General features: G+C 39.3%; 1 long non-coding RNA gene across 1 annotated transcript in view; it reads right to left on the bottom strand.

Moving 5' to 3' along the window:
- Positions 1-17276, bottom strand: part of LOC148855006 (uncharacterized) — a 34795-nt gene that overhangs the window by 17203 nt on the left and 316 nt on the right. Inside the window, exon 2 of the long non-coding RNA XR_016095088.1 lies at positions 16821-16931. This is a non-coding gene — a long non-coding RNA (uncharacterized LOC148855006). The remainder of the gene's footprint in view (positions 1-16820; positions 16932-17276) is intronic.

The following is a 17276-nucleotide window of genomic DNA, read 5'->3' as shown; positions in this document are numbered from 1 at the left end:
CAACTTGCATCTCTTTTCTTCTCACCTCTTCATTCCTCACAATGTAGTAAACATGATGTAAGTCTGGCATTTCATCCCTTCCCAGAATTTGGGACCTTATGCTCTCATATATAGGATCTAGGCCAGATAGAAACTTAAATGCTCTACCCTCTTCAACTTGTTTGTCATGCTTTTCCTTGTCTTCGGCACTCTCCTAATCAATAATAAGGTGGTGATCTAACTCTTCCCATAGTCCTTCTAGTGTAGCAAAATATGTTGCAACACTCATATCTCCTTGCTTCAAGGCAGCAATGTCTTGATTCAGTCTATAAATTCTTGCATTATTCTTTTTCTGCCCATAGGTTTTAGAAACTTTTTCCCATATCTTGGCAGCCGTGGAGAAATGTTGAACAGCCCTAGCTACTCTTGGAGTCATTGAGGCAAGTAGCCAGGACATAGCTGTAGCATTCTCCTTGTGCCAAGCTGCATATTCAGCACTCCCCACTTCTGGTTCCTTCTTCTGCCCGTCCAAGTAACCAGTGAGTTCCCGGGATGTGATGAAAAGCATGACTGAGACAGACCATTCTCTGAAGTTGTACTCATCCAACAACACACTTGTGATCTGTAGGCTGTGTAGATTTGGATTCTCTAGATTAGGAGACCTCCCACAAGCCCTAACATCTCTAGAAGACACTTCCCCGGATATGGAAGACATCTTCACTTACTCGTAAATGTCAAGACTGTAAACACAATATATAGTGAACTGTTTCACACTTATGGAACTTGCTGCACTGTAAACTCAATCCAGAGAACCCGACACAAAGCTGAAACACCGAGTACTACACTGCACACTGTGCCCTAATTACTGTTGTCATAGATTATACTCTGTTGTGCTACCTTCTGCTGTGTTCTAATCACTGCTGTCGCAGCCTGCAACTTGCTGTGTTGGCTTCTACTGTGTGCTAAGCACTGTTATCGCAGGTTATAACCTCACCCACGAACAGTTCTAGGACTGCTGAGATTAGTCCTTCTACCTAGATCTGTTCTACACAGATCTATCTTAGCCAAATGACTACAGTCTGCTGTACTGCATCTATTAGGGCATCAACCTCTGGGTCTAACTCCCCTTGGGCCCTACAACCAAGGGAAACCCTAGATGTAGGTCTAGCTGTGTTCTACGACCAACCCTAGGGTTTCTTTGCAGCAACCAAAAAAAAAAAAGATGAGAGAGTTAATTGCGAGTAGAAGAAGAGGCGGCTACTGTAACCAGTCGAAAGATTAGTGCTTTGATACCATGTTTGCTGAAATAGGGTTGTCGAATGAGAGAAGAAGAGGAAGAAGAATAAGAAGATATGAGATGGGCGGTAGAATAGTCCTCAGCCAGCCCTAATCTATTATATATAAGAACATTACATAATGTTACATAAATAGACAAGAATGCCCCTGATTAGTGATGGGACACCTAGTCAAAATAAACACTAAATAAGATTAGGCCCAGTAACTAAGGCCCAATAACTATTGACTTAAGACCCAACAAAGATAAACATACAAATTAAGACAGTCGAACCAACACATCTAAATCAACCTCTGAATTCTTTGCACCTCCTCTTTTAATCATTTTCTAAATTTAGATCTAGCATTTTCTTTTAACTCCTTATTGGAGCTTTCATCTCCATCCTTATAATTATTACTACCTCCTTTGAGATGAAATTTTGGGGTATTTGCAGAAGTCTCAACAAACAAGTCAATACCAAAAACCGAAAGGGCATTCATACTTGGGCAAGAAGAAGACAAGAAAGCTAGGATTGGATGCGACTTTTGGTTAAGACTATACGTTTGAGGCCATAAGCTTCCCCCTAATCAAACATTGTAGTGGGGTACTTTCGATTAGATTAACATCCCCATCTAATCTTGTCCTGAAAAGGATCTTGTCCTCATAACTTCCTTTCCAGTAGGGGTTGAGCAAAAAAAATTGAAAAACCGAACCGAAAATCTATTAACTGAATCGGTTGGTTCGGTTTTGGTTAATCATTTAAAAAATTGACGGTTAACCAAACCGACCAATATATATACAATAATATGTATTTATATAGTAATATATATATATATATATATATATATATATATTATTTTATTTTGTTTTTTGAAAATCTAATAAATGCGAACTGAGACTTTTTAGTTCGCCAGTCTGGCAATGGTAGACTAGCAGCTAGACTAGCGAAGCCGAACAACCATTTTTGGCTTTTCCCTTTATTTCCCTCTCTCTCTCTCTCTCTGTCTCAGACTCCCACTCTCCCAGTCCTAGTTCTTCCCTAATGGACTGATGGGAGACGGCCTTCGGCACTCCACCCTCCGATCGAATCATCGATGGCCTCCGGTGATCCCTCCTACTTCGGTGACACTGGTGAATGGCGATCCTTCCTGCTTCCACAACAACCTGACACTTTTCCCTCTCTCTCTCTCTCAAACTCCCACTCTCCTAGTTCTCTTCGTTCTTCCCCAACGGGCTGACGCTGATGGCCTTCAATGCTCCACCTTTCGACGTCAGAGGCAATCTGATGGAGGGCCAGCATGGGATCCACCGAACCAATCGACGCCAGCTCAAGATTAGAAGGACTCCTTATGCCAACCGACCTTGGATGATGGTGGACATCGAACGGTGGGCGTCGAAGGCATTGACATTGGACGATAAGTCACGTTTCCTACTTGTTTTACAAGTCTGAATTACTTAGTTATTTTACTCTACGAGTCTACCAATGTCTATTATAAATACTTCTATTTATGAGCTTTAATAACACACAAGAATTCCTTCGCCATCTTTTCTCTCTACTAAGGCTACGCTTAGTCTTTACGTAAGGCTTCACGAATGAAGCCGCTTGATCGTCTGGTGCTGGTATAATTCGCCCAGTCAAGTGCATCACACTGTGTCAGGTGGTATCAGAGTGGGAGTTCGCCCAGTCAGATGGCCAATCAAGACGGTAGCAGTCGCAACCAACCTTGTGACGGAGATCAGGGGTTAAAAGCTGTTTGGAGAGCAATCGAAGAGCAGTGTACAGCCACTCGTAACATTGAGCAACAGTTGGCAGAGATTGCTGGACAACTACGGACTTTGTTATGAGAGGATGTTCCAAGGAATAGGGATCACGCATTGCACCAAGCCGGAGGAGACGACCATGGTAACCAATCATCAATCCCATACCTAGGAACCCTATTCTTGATGATGGTAGCGACGATGAGCTAGAATTCGGCGTTGCTCCAATTATTCCTAGTGATGGCAGAACCGGTAGGAATTGACGAAATCCCGACAATTTTAATCACCGTCGGAATAATGATGAATTTAAACTCAATGTTGATATTCCTACTTTTAGTGGAGATCTGGATATAGAGGGCCTTCTAGATTAGATCACCGAGGTTGACCGTTTCTTTGAGTACATGGAGATCCCGAAAGAAAGAAGGGTGAAATTAGTAGCTTTTCGATTGAAGGGAGGAGCATCTGTCTGGTGGGAAAGAATGAGGGAGACTCGGATCAGAGAAGGAAGAGGTCCAGTTCGGACATGGAGGCGTATGAAGCAATTAATATGAGGTAGGTTTTTACCTCCTGACTATGAGTAGTATATGTTTGAGTCATATCAACGGTGTGCGCAGGGAACAAGAAGCGTGAACGAGTACACCACATAATTTTTGAGATTGGCTAAGCGGAACCAGTTATTAGAAAGTGACAATCAACAGGTAGCCTGTTATTTGAGTGGTTTGAAACCTGCTATTCGAGACAAGATTGGCATCCAGATGGTTCTGAGCGTGTAGGAAGCAAGGAACTTGGCTCTAAAGGCTGAGTTAATGTTCCAAGAGAGGACCCGAGCCAATAACTATCGACGGTATAGTGGGAGCGACAATAGGCTGGCAGTAGTCGACAAGGGCAAGCCAACCCAAGGAGTACAACCCTCCCACCCACCGAGGGTAGCTAACGCTAGTAAGACTGCCACGGGAGGAAACACTCGAGGTAATACTTCAAACCTCCTAAAGCTGTTAATCCCTATGCAAAACCTACTCCTTTTAAGTGCTTCAAGTGCAATGAAGTTGGGCATATGTCTAGTGATTGTCCTAGAAGAAAGGTAGTTAACATGGTGGAGAGGGATGATGAAGAAGTTGGTAAGGATGAAGTATATTGTAGACTCGATGGAGAGGACGAACAAGGTACCTATGATCATGAAGAGTACACATGCATTGTGAGGAAGCTAATGTTATCTCGAAGAAGCAAAGATACAACACAATGACACCGACTGTTTTGCACTAGGTGTATGGTACAAGATCAGTTATTTGAATTAATTATTGATAGCGGCAGTCAGGAAAATATTATCGACAGGGATGTGGTACAAAAACTGCAACTAATTCCTGAGAGACACTCGGACCCTTACGTGATTGGTTGGATCAAGGAAGTCGGGGGCGTACGCATGGAGGAACGCTGTAAGGTTCCATTCTCTATTGGTAAGGATACTGATGAGGTTTATTGTGATATTGTGGATACGGATGCTTGCCATATTTTGCTTGGTAGGCCTTGGCAATTTGATGTAGATGTCAAACACCTGGGTAGAAAGAACACATACCAGGTCGAGAAAGGGGGTGTGCGCTATACACTATTACCCATGGTAGAAAAGAACCCAAGCAAGGCTTCAAAGGCAGAAGAGAGGAATTTTCTTACCATAACACATCGCCACACTGAATTTGTAAGAGAATGTAAGGATACCTGCGATGTCCACTTATTGGTGATAAAGGAGGAAAGTATGAGTGAACCACTAAGGGAGAACAAAATTCCAGTGAAAGTGCAGAGACTACTCGACGAGTTTCATGACGTAGTTCCTGACGAGTTACCTAATGAGCTCCCACCCATGCGAGAGATCCATCACCACATTGATTTTGTTCCTGGTGCTAGCTTACCTAACCTGCCACACTACAAAATGAGTCTTAAAGAAAATGAGATTTTATGGGAGAAGGTAGAAGAACTGATGAGAAAGGGGCACATCCAAGTCAGCATGAGTCCATGCGCAATACCGACATTATTAACACCGAAGAAAGATGGGAGTTGGAGGGTGTGTGTCGACAACAGAGCAATCAACAAAATCACTGTTGGCTATAAGTTTCCCATTCCTAGGCTGGATGACATGCTTGATCAACTTGATGGGGCTGTGTCTTTTCCAAGATCGATCTTAGGAGTGGTTATCATCATATCAGAATCCGTCCTGGAGATGAATGAAAGATAGTTTTCAAAGAGATGGATTGTTCGAATGGTTAGTCATGCCTTTTGGACTAACTAACGCACCCAACACTTTCATGAGACTGATGAATCAGGTACTACTCCCTTTCATTGGTAAATTTGTTGTGGTATATTTTGATGATATCTTGATTTACAATAAATCTGTCAATGAGCACATAGGACATATCTGAGAAGTATTGAGTGCATTAAGGGAAAACAAACTATATGCTAATCTAAAGAAGTGTACTTTTATGAGCGATAGTTTGTTGTTCTTGGGTTTCATAATAAGTAAGGACGAAATTAAAGTGGATGAGGAGAAAGTGCGAGCCATTAGGGAATGGCCAACCCCAATGAACGTCATAGACATAAGGCGTTTTCATGGGTTAGCAACTTTCTATAGGCGGTTTATCAAACACTTTAGTAGTATTGTAGCTCCTATCACTGAGTGTTTGAAAATGGGTAAGTTTCAATGGGGAGAGGAATAAGAGAAAAGTTTTGCCCTCATAAAAGAGAAGTTATGCACCACTCCTATCTTAGCACTGCCAAGCTTTGACAAATTATTTGAGGTTGAGTGTGATGCTAGTGGAGTCGGCATAGGGGCTGTGTTATCACAAGAAAAGAGACCAATTGCCTTCTTTAGTGAAAAGCTATGCGAAGCTAGGAAGAAATGGTCCACTTATTATAAAGAATTTTATGCTGTTGTAAGAGCATTAAAGACCTGGGAACGCTATTTGATTGCTAAAGAATTTTTCCTCTACACCGACCATCAAGCTCTTAAGTATTTAAGTAAGCAAAAACAGTTGGGGAGTGATCTGCATGCAAGGTGGTTTGCCTTTATTGATAAATTCCCATACAAATTTGTGTATAAGGTTAGGCAACATAACATAGTGACCGATGCTTTGAGCAGGCATGTTGCCCTCATCAAGACTCTTAGTATCGAAATTGTGGGCTTTGAATGTTTGAAAGATCTGTACGCCCAAGATGAAGACTTTAAGCAGGTTTGGGAAAAGTGCATGAATCGGCAACAATGAGTGATTTCTACGTACATGATGGATTTCTTATGAAGGGGGACCAACTGTGCATTCCTTGCATCTCCCTCCGTGAGAAAATCATCAGGGATTTGCATGGAGGCGGCTTAGCAGGACACCTTGGGAGGGACAAGACGATTGAGGCTGTCAAGGGGCGTTACTACTGGCCTAAATTGAGAAGAGATGTGACCATTATCATGAATAGGTGCTACATATGTTAGACGACTAAGCAACAGACCCAGAATACTGGCCTTTACATGCCTTTACATGTTCCTACTGCGATTTGGGAAGACTTGTCTATGGATTTCGTGCTAGGCTTACCGAAGACTCCAAGAAGCATGGACTCCGTCTTTGTGGTTGTTGACTGGTTTTCCAAGATGGCACATTTCCTCCCATGCAAGAAGACCGCAAATGCAACAGCGACAACCAAACTATTCTTTAGGGAGATTGTTTGTTTACATGGGGTGCCTAAGACCATCACTCGGATCGAGATACGAGGTTCTTAAGTCACTTCTGGATGACCTTGTAGAGGCTATTTGACTCATTATTGAATTTTAGCAGTACATCTCATCCGCAAACTGATGGATAGACAAAAGTGGTAAATCGAACTCTGGGTAAGCTGATCTGGAGCATTTGTAGAGAAAGGTCGAAGCAGTGGGACTTTGCCATAGTGCAAGCAGAGTTTTCCTACAACAACACAGTCCATAGCTCTACAGGTAGATCCCCATTTTCTATTGTGTATATGAAAATACCTAACCATGCGTTGGACTTGGTGGAGCTACCCAGGGTAGCAGGCCTTAGTACTTTAGTAGAGCAGTTAGCCGGACAGATCCAGTTAGTACAGGAGACAATATAGCAAAAACTTCAAAGGACCAATGCAAAGTATAAGCTTGCGGTTGACAGGCATCGCAGGTACCGGGTGTTTGACGTCGGTGATGAAGTCACGGTGTTCTTAAGGAAGGGACACATACCCATTGGGAAACATAGCAAGCTACAGCCTCAGAAGTACAGCCCATACAAGATTATTAGGAAGATCAATGACAACGCTTACGTAGTGGACTAGCCGGATCACATGGGTATTTCTAAAACATTTAATGTTACTGATCTTCATCGTTATTTGCCGGAAGCAACGCTTGCCTATCCTGATCATGACTCGATGTCGAGTTCTTTCCAAGTGAGGGAGAATGATGGAGGGCCAGCGCAGGACCCACCGAACCAACTGGCGCCAGCTCAAGATTAGAAGGACTCCTTATGCCAACCGACCTTGGATGATGGTGGACATCGAACGGTGGGCGTCGAAGTTATTGACATTGGACGACAAGTCACGTTTCCTACTTGTTTTACAAGTCTGATTTACTTAGTTATTTTACTCTACGAGTCTACCAATGTCTATTATAAATACTTCTGTTTATGAGCTTTAATTACACACAAGAATTCATTCGCCATCTTTTTTCTCTACTAAGGCTACGCTTAGTCTTTACGTAAGGCTTCACGAACGAAGCCGCTCGATCGTCCGGTGCTGGTATAATCCGCCCGATCAAGTGCGTCACGCTACGTCACGATCCCTCCTGCTTAGACTCTCACTCTCCCTATCTCACAATTCCCTTTTTTTATTTTGAGGGCATAAAAAAAATCAAAAAACAGAACCACGATTAACCGGTTCACTGGTTAACCGGTCGATCGGTTAACCGGTTGCATCGATTCAATTAAATGTAAAAACTGAACAAATCAGTTCGATCCAGAAAATCACCTCACGGTTCGGAACTGAACCGTGAGCACCCCTACTTTCTAGCCTATGTTTGCACACCATATGAGAATCTTGCCTCTTTGTACCAATCCCCATATGGCACTACTCTATTGGAATATCACTCTCAATGATGGGGGATGCATCTTGCACAATAATTGAAACAATTGTTTCAACCTTCGTACCCTCCTTGAATCTCCCGACATCTCCCTTTTCTTCTTCTATGAACAACAATTCTGTATTAAAACTTTCTTCTTCCAACATGTCCACCTTTGTTTGCAAATAGGCATTACTTCAAGCCATTTCTAAATCTTCTTTCACCTCTTCATCAAATCAATCCCCTTGTAGACACCCCATTTTTGTGTTGTTCAGTCTATTTGTAGCACTTTAAGCTTCAAGCATGATTCAACTACCTTTCAGCCGATTCGGGGGCATTCTTGGATTAAAAAAAAAAATTGGTCCTAAAGGATCCGAGACTATAGGCATATAGAGCCTAAAATTCCAGATCCAACAATACCAAGATCACCCAAATCCGACATTGTTTACCTCCTCATCCTAACACCCAAAGTTAGAATTGATTTTGATCATCTAATCAAGGTCATTTTGATCCTGAACCTTATCTCATGTCCAATCAGAAATCCAATACCATACGTTACGTAAATAGAGACAAAAAATCCAAGCCCAATGAAACCAAGATCATTTGGATCCAACACTGTTTACCACTTCATCTTGACACCCAAAGCTAGAACCAATTCTAATCGTTTGATCGGGATCATTTTTTATCTTGAACCAATGCCATAGGAAATAAAAAAATCCAACATTGTAGATGAATAAAGCTCAAAATTATGAGTCTAACGATACTAAGATCATCCAATTCCGACACTGTTAACCCCTCCATCTTGAGACCTAAAGTTAGACTCGACCCAAACCCTTCATTTGAAATCTTATTCAATACAACTTTGAACCTTGGGAACCACACAACAAGATCTTTCTCTCAGCCTCTAGAATCATCTTAAAATTTAAAATTTAACCAGCAAAGGAGCTTCCAATCAATCAAGCCAATCACCTAAACTTGGAATGTTCAATTAATTTTGGTAAAATGGTGAAAAATTTCACTTATTATCTTGATTGATTGAGATGATCTCTCCCAAAGCTGTCCTAATAGCCATTTCCCTCAATCAATCAATCTCCCTCCAAAATCCCTCTAAACCTTAGCCATTGTTCTTCTAAATCTCAAATCTCAGTCCTCCATTCCCTTCTAGAATCCTCCCCAAAAATCTATAAATCCCCCACCCCCCTTTTCTCACACATAGGGACACATACTATCCTAGGGAGAAACCCATGCAAGCACACTCCCACAGCCATTAGCCACATCCTTGAGCTCCCACTCTCTCCCATCCACATTCTACACTTTGTAAAAACTCTTTTCTTCAACCCCAACACTTCTTAGAAGCACGAAAAACACCCCTTGAAAGCTATGAAGCAAAGCAACGAGCATGCTTGAAGATCAAACAATGCATGCAATATGACAACTCTTACGGCAGTCTTTCTATACCATTTGGGCCACACAAGCAATAGTTCTATCCTACCAAAACATCTGAATATTTCTGTTAGAATGGAGAGAGGCTTTGGAATGTATGAATGATGCCGAAGGGTCATGCACCGGGTCAGTTAATCAGAAAACTGGCAGTATAAAGTTACAATGGTTTTCTCTCATTGTTGGGTTTTGCTATGGATTTACTTGAATAACTGAATTTGCACTCGAGCAATCACAAACAGAATACCAGCAGGTACGTCATCTTCTCGTAATGTAAAATGTTGATTACTAGTGAATTATCTTGCATGTATTAGTAGATCCGCTTACTGGATTTGAAAGTAGCTTTGTAATCGTATTTTGATCGACATGCACTCTCATTCTATTTGCTCATTTTGAAGGGTAGTTTTGACAATTTTAATAGATAACTGACGCTCATTTAATAACAAGAACCAATTTAATAATTTTTGAAAGTTTAAGTACTACAGTGACACATTTGAAAGTTTGGGTACTAACTTGACACTATACCCAAAATTTAGGATATATATAGAATATTTCCTAATTTTTTCAGCATTCATTATCTTCTTAGAATTAATTATCTTATTTACAAATTATTTAATTTCTTGTGGCTTTAAAATTTAATAGAATACATTGCATAATCCATCACTTAGGATTTCCTTAGCAAATAATTAGTTTTTAATTCATGTATCCTCCACTCACTTGTTTCAATGATAGGTTATGACTTGCATGTTGTAACTAGCTATTTTAACATTCTCTTTTCATTTGATATTGTCATTTCTTTAGTTTATTTATTTTTAATAGTTCAAACATTATTTGTCCATTACCATTAAAATGTGTGTTAATTTTTAAAGCCCAAAATTATTAAAAATCATCCATAGAACATTAGTGAAGTAAAGGCCAGTTTAATCGGACGCATGTAGGGTGCCTAACATCTTCTCGCACATCCTTGAACCCATCAAATGTCTATTCCCATTGGGTTTTGAAAAATCCTAGATTTTCCTAAATTACTAATTCCCAAAAATTTAGGTGGTGACTCCCTTCCATATTCCGTCTTCCCTTCGAATTAGGTATCCACACCCCTCTTCTAGAAGCTCAAGATCACTACTTCTTTTGACTCAACCAGGATTTCGTCTATCAGGCGAGATCTGCTTCAACTTCTTTGTAAACACCCAGTGTAAGTAGCTATTGGAGAGGTCCCGCTCTTGAGTTGCAACAACCAGCGGAAGTGCTCAAGGACGAATATGGATGATCCTTTCCCACTAGCAAAGTTTTCCCCTTTCCGAGAATGTAAGTTTTAAGTGACTCACTCACCTAAAGACATTTTAAATGAGCTGCTACTGTGGTGGGCCTCCTTAAAGTCTTCTACCTGCAACCCAGCTGAGAAATCTTGACAAATGGGCTTGTGGTCTTTTGTCGACCCATTCGCCTAGGCTTGTATTGGCACATGATTACTCAATATATCACACCCCGGTTTAGGCCCCATCTTCTTTGGTTCAAACCGGTTCAGACCTTTCATCTCCCCTCCTTTCTGAAAGTAGTTCTTGCTGCCTTTTCTACCATCCATACAAATGCCTTCTTCCCCGTGTTTTTAAGTTTTAACCATCCACCTACCCAACGCCTTCTGGGTTCTCCAGAGATTGTTTACCAATTTTGGCGAAAGTTTTATCAGTGTTTGAATTTACTGATCCCTTTGCACCACGTAATGCTTCTTCAACCCTTCATCCTCTTCCTTTTGAGCTTTCCTCCAAATTTAAGTAAAAACATCCCTCCGCTTTTAGTTCCATTCTCCTTGGTATTAATTTTTTCTGTTCTGATGACTACACTTTATAAGACAATTGTAGAGTGAAGGTCCCCCACAGTAAGCACCAGCAAGAGTCCCTCCACACAGTTGGGCGATTGATTCAGCTATTTCCTGCTTCCATAGGTGGAAAGGAAGGCCTAACACATTTACCAATACTTCATCTTCAAAAAGGAGATATTTCGAGTTGGATAATAAGCTCCATTTTGCAATTGTAACTGCCCAAAAGACAGATTGAAAACTATTCATAAGTCCAATTTATCTTTAACCATATCTAACACAGCTTTACAACTCTCAAAGGGGGTTATAATGAACAATCCTTTTAACTTCAAATGAAGTATTAGTAGTAGGTCGACAATCCTTTTTCAGTCTATTTGTTTTCCCACTCTTCCCTTCTAGTATATGCTATCAACCTATTCTATCCATTGCTCTTTGTCAAGGCCACAAACTCTTGTTTCTTGTATTTTTTCTTTTTTTCTCTAACCCTCCATTTTTGATGTTGTCAGTTCTTGTTCACTTTTTAGTAAATTATTTAATTATTCAGGTAAATGCAATTACCTAGGTAAGTTTTTCCTAGGAAACACTTATTCAGGTAAGTGTATTTATCCATGTTCTTTTATTTTCCAGGTAAAAAAAAAAAGAAAATGATAATTTTATCCATAAAAATCCATTATTAAAAGGGGCATTTTTATCCCATTCAAGTGTTGGAAACTTTTCCCTTTGGTATAGGAGATTTGTATCATGACTTACCCAGGAAAATAAACTTTCCCTGATCCCCACATTAATATGAGAAAAGAACATGGGATTCTTGGTTAATGGGAACCAAAATCCCATTGACCAACTTTAATTTCCTCATTCTTAATATCCAAAAAAGGAATGCCCCCAAGTGTGAAACAAACTCCATTAATAGCAATGCACTTACATCCTTCCAACCTTGCTCGTCTTCCTTCAAGGAAGCAAACCAATTGCTTCCTGCCCTTCCCAAAATATTCAAGAAGAGACAAATATAAGCCTTTGGTATTCCTCTTTCATTCTAACACGTATCTTTTACCTTCTTCAGTGCCATACTCCTAGTTTGGTTGTTTCCCTTTAGCACTTGCTTCACTAATAAACTCCTTAAACCAGTCAATCACTTCAATGCCCTTTAACAACATGGTTGCCTTCTTTACTTCCCCAATCTTCAAGCTCAGCACACCCCTGATTCTTATTTCTTCAAACAAGAATTCCTTAGCGCTTCAACTTTCAAAGCTCTCCTCTATCGTCCAACATCCACGAACTAACTTATTCTTCATCATCACTTGTTTAACCTTTTTTTTCTTCAAGCACAATGCACTGCTCTTACTGAAGTGTTTTCTATGGTTATAGCTCATCAAAGGACTTGGCCTAGCTAACCAAAGCTCAAGGGTCATTTTGTCTAAAAGCTACTTCCTATCTGGAGCCAGGTGACCTAATAAGTGCTTAGGCAACAAAGTGGTACTCTATTCCTTGGCCTTGCTTTGTCACCCTTGTAACTATGAAATTAACTTATGGGTTAACTATAAAAACAAAAATGAGTCATGTAGATTTTAGGTCTATCTATAAGTGCATAGAATCCATACTCTCTATTTCTTGATTGGCACAACAACTTGGAAACACACTTATACCTTGTTTAAAATGTGCACTTACATGCATAAAATATTGATAACAATTTCTTATCTGAGTCAATTATTCTTGCATATTTGAAAATTTGAAATTGATGTCAAAGCACACGGTGCTATGTATGGAAACTTTACAACCCACAGTTGGAGGCATTCTTTTTGACCGCCACTATAAGGATATCTAAGGCGGCGGTTTTAAATGCTGCCGTGGCAGTTTTTATTAATAAACTCGACGGATTTTATAATGAACCGATCTAATCGTTTAATGAACCGGTGGATTTTACAACAAACTGGTCTAATGCGGGAGAGTAAAAAATTTTCTCTCCCGCGCGAAGTCTTTCCTGTTCGACAAGATAGGAGGGTTCTCTTTCCAGAGAAAACAGAAATTTCAGCGGCAGTGAACAGTGAGAAGTGAGAACCAGCCGACCATCTTCCTCCTCTGCCATTCTCAAGGTGGGTTTACTACTATTTTCCCTTATTCTATCGCTAGTTTCTTTCTCATCTTTTAAGTATCCATTACAATCATCTACGGACAATAATTTCTTCATCAAAAGATGTTCATTCTAGCAATTTTTGTTTTTAGTTTAAATCTTTTAGTTTCAGAACTTATCTTGATTTCCCTTATTCTCTAGACAATAGTTTCTTTCTCTAGCAATTTTTGTTTTCCCTTATTCTATCTCTAGTTTCGGAACTGATGATCTTGATTTTTTTTTTAAATCTTTTAGTTTTTTACTTAAAGGAGTACAATTGTAATTTTTCATCAGTTATGAATTCTATTATACACACAGATCTAGCCAAATGAGAGTATTTTTTTTTTCTGTCATTCAGCAGTTTCATTTTTCTCAGAGCAGTTTGGAAATCAGAGTTAGATACTATTCTGGAGTTTCAAGTCCAACTGCCCATTAGGCATTTACTGAAAGCTTTTCTGTATGGATTGTTGCATTCACTTTCTATATCTTCTTCTTGACAGATATCTGATGCAAACTGTTGCATATACATGCAGTTTCTTTTTCTTTTATGGATGCATATGCAGTTACTTAAAGCTTTTCGTTTTTGTCACAATATCATACACTAAGTGTTAAGGTTAACATTATTAAAATTCTGAAACAGAACAATAAAAAAAAAGAAAAAATAATCTGAAACACAACTGGATCAGATCACCAGAAAAAGACTAACAGCAGAGTGTATTCCACTTCACTAGATCGGGCAATCACGGAAGCTAATGGATCACCAAGAGTCTTGGATCCCTCTCGGGCCAATTCATCCAACCAATTGTTGAGAGTGGGACACATAACCTCTATGTTATCTCAGCACTAATCTTTTTGAACTATTTTACTAGCAGATTAAAGGATGTCTTTCCAACCCAATAACATGAACGGAGAAGACAATGGATTGGATCCAATCTTGATAAAAAAAGAACCACCCATTGATGCCTTCATAATGCTACTAAAACTGTAGACTTTGCTTCTCTAATTAATTTTCTCTCACAGTTCTAAGCCACTTGATAAAATGAGAGGAGTACAAGCCAAAATCTATTGTAAGTGCAAAGGTTGTCATCTAATTAGTAAAGAAGAGGAAAAAAAGGATTATAACAGAAAAGAGAAATAAAAGGGCTGGAGCTTTTATTCTCTATCCTCAAGTTGCCTGTCATAAGATCCAAATTCAGAAGAGATCTCCAAGATGAAGAGACTAATCACGACTGTAAAAGATTCAACTGTGCATAACAAGTAAAAAAAAAAAAAGAAAAAAAAGGGGAAGAAAAAAGAAGAGGAGACTAGTCAAGAGATTAACTATGCATCTCCATGAGAACATGCTCTTCTAGGTGCCAAATCACTTGGATACAGCATGTCAATTCCCATTGTTTCTTGGTTCAACAAATATTGGCCCAAGATAGCTTGGTATTAGCATTTCTAGACTAGGAGATGGGCTGCAACTGACAGGTATTGTAGACAGAGTTAAAAAAGGGTTTGACTGTAGTCACAGAAGATGTGAGCTCAATTAAAAAATTCTCTACCATCGGCTTTAGGAGAGAGAGAGCTACAAAGATTAACAAAACTAGGTTTTAGTTAGGAAGCTTGAAATCTGAAGGAAGTGTAGAACTGGGCCGTATATACAAGATCATGGGTGTTAGAAAGCAAGTTTACTTACCATAAACCGAAACCACCCAACTTTAGTCTTACTTTTGAATGTAGTAACTGGGATTTTATAAAGACCACCGAAACCATTTATGTGTCCTAGCAGCAATATCTGACAGGGGGTTCTTTGGAGGTTTAAAAAAGTAAGGGTGACTATGAGAATTGACCAAAAAGGGAAGGGTAGTTTTAAATAATAACCCTACCAATAAACAGATTAACGACCCCCACACCCACCCCCCAATTCTCTCCAACCTTCCATCCCTCCCTTCTTCATTTTCCACCCTTACCTAACCAAAAGCCCCAAGTGCAATGATAGAGACACCAAAACACTGAAACAAAGGATGGCCTGTCCCAAATTCCTACAAATGAGATGTTTTGTGATCTTTGATTCCCTTTGAAAACTGTTGGGCTATTTGGAAGGAGCTTTGGAAAACTTTTGATAGATCGGAAAAGCTGGTGGTTCACAAAAATGTGGAGACAGTAGCTCTCTTATGGGCTGGGTTCCTGTGTTCTACAGAATAACACATGGTAATAACAACTTGTAGGCTCCTGAGGGAGATTAAAAAATTACACAATCACATTGATCCTTGAACTGATCCCAAATAATACCAATACATTTAGAGAATTTGTCCAGCTCATCAGGATGCCTTCTAAGTCAAATCAGTCATTGAAGAATATAGAAAAGAAGAAGAGAAACTTGAAGGAGTGCCAGTTTGTATGTTCTGTCCAGATCTATTGTTGATATTGCTGAGATACAGCAGTTTCTTATAATCTTCTTTCTTTATAATCATTAGTCAGTGTTATTGGATCCTTAGTGTAATTGGACCCAAGGCCTATTAGTTTATGTTGTTTTTTTGGAGCTATTTTTATGTTATGAACAGTAGCCGCCCCATTAAGGGTGTTTTTAGTCTTTGTAATCAATCTTTTTTACGAGTATGTAAGATAATGACTGGGGTAGACAGATCATTATTGGCTTCTCTCCATCTCTTGTTCTCAGTTCATAATGACTGGGGCAGACAGATCATTATAAATAACAAAATACACCTTTAAACCAAGATCATGAGCTGACCTTGTTTTGTTATTGGATAAAAATGTAGGAGACACAAAATTCTCAGACTTTTCTCATATGGTGTAATAATTCTTTTTCAAGAAGTTAGGACTAGACAGTAACCTGATATCCAACTTTTTCATCTAAATATAATAGCATATCATTTCCATACAAACTCATAAGCTGAAAACACCACCTTCTCAAAAGGAACCACACGTTTCTTGAACCCCCTCAAAAAAAAAAAAATTGAATAAAACTCACGATGCATTTGGGTTAGGGCAGATGTGGAAAACTGGAAATTGGAAGTAGATTTGGATTTTTAAATTCTGTAAATCTCCAGATTCCATCATTTGGGTTTCTTTCAGAGGCATCAAATCCAGAGAAACAAAGAAAAAGACTGTTGAATCCAATGTTTTAGCAGAATTCTTCCAGGAGGATGGCCATTCATTTCCATGAAATTGACACAGAATTGAAGTTCAAATCCATTCTACTGTTACAATCCAAACACAGCTTGAAATATTGAAAATCCCACCAAAACAACCAAAGAAATGGTATAGTGTCATAATATAAGCACTCAAAAAAATTCCTGGAAAGAAGCAAAAATGTATGAGGTGCAGATCAACATAATTGAGTACGAAGATTTACCTCCTGCAATTCCAACAAGGAATCCAAAACCTCATTAGATGAAGTTATGAGGTCTGAATATGCTTTCTTGACTGCTTCATCAGAATCACAGAATGAGGATCTCATGGGTTCCTGCAAACAATTTGTGATCCATTCACTAGATATGTAGCAAGAAACCAGTTTTTACATTTTCTTTATTCTCCGGGACAAAACCAAAGCAAAACTTGTGGTAGCTTATTTGAACTTGAAAATGCTTTCTACAGAAGAAATCTGAACTCAAGAGATTTGTCCCACAGAACTTTCACCAGAAAAGGAACAAAAAAAAAAAAAAAAGATTCAGAGAAGTAATACAACCAATCACAAAAAGATACATAATATATATCCTTCAGTAAGTGCCAAAAGAAAGAAGATAATATATATTGAAACAAAAATATAACAAAATTGACCATTGTCCAAAAAAGAAAACTCAGAAAGAAA

The sequence above is a fragment of the Nelumbo lutea genome, chromosome 4 (genome assembly GCF_056320005.1).
Source record: "Nelumbo lutea isolate HS-2025 chromosome 4, American lotus-T2T, whole genome shotgun sequence".
Lineage (NCBI taxonomy): Eukaryota > Viridiplantae > Streptophyta > Magnoliopsida > Proteales > Nelumbonaceae > Nelumbo > Nelumbo lutea.
The sequence above is the reverse complement of the archived record's forward strand: the minus strand, read 5'-3'. Positions and strand labels throughout refer to the sequence as shown.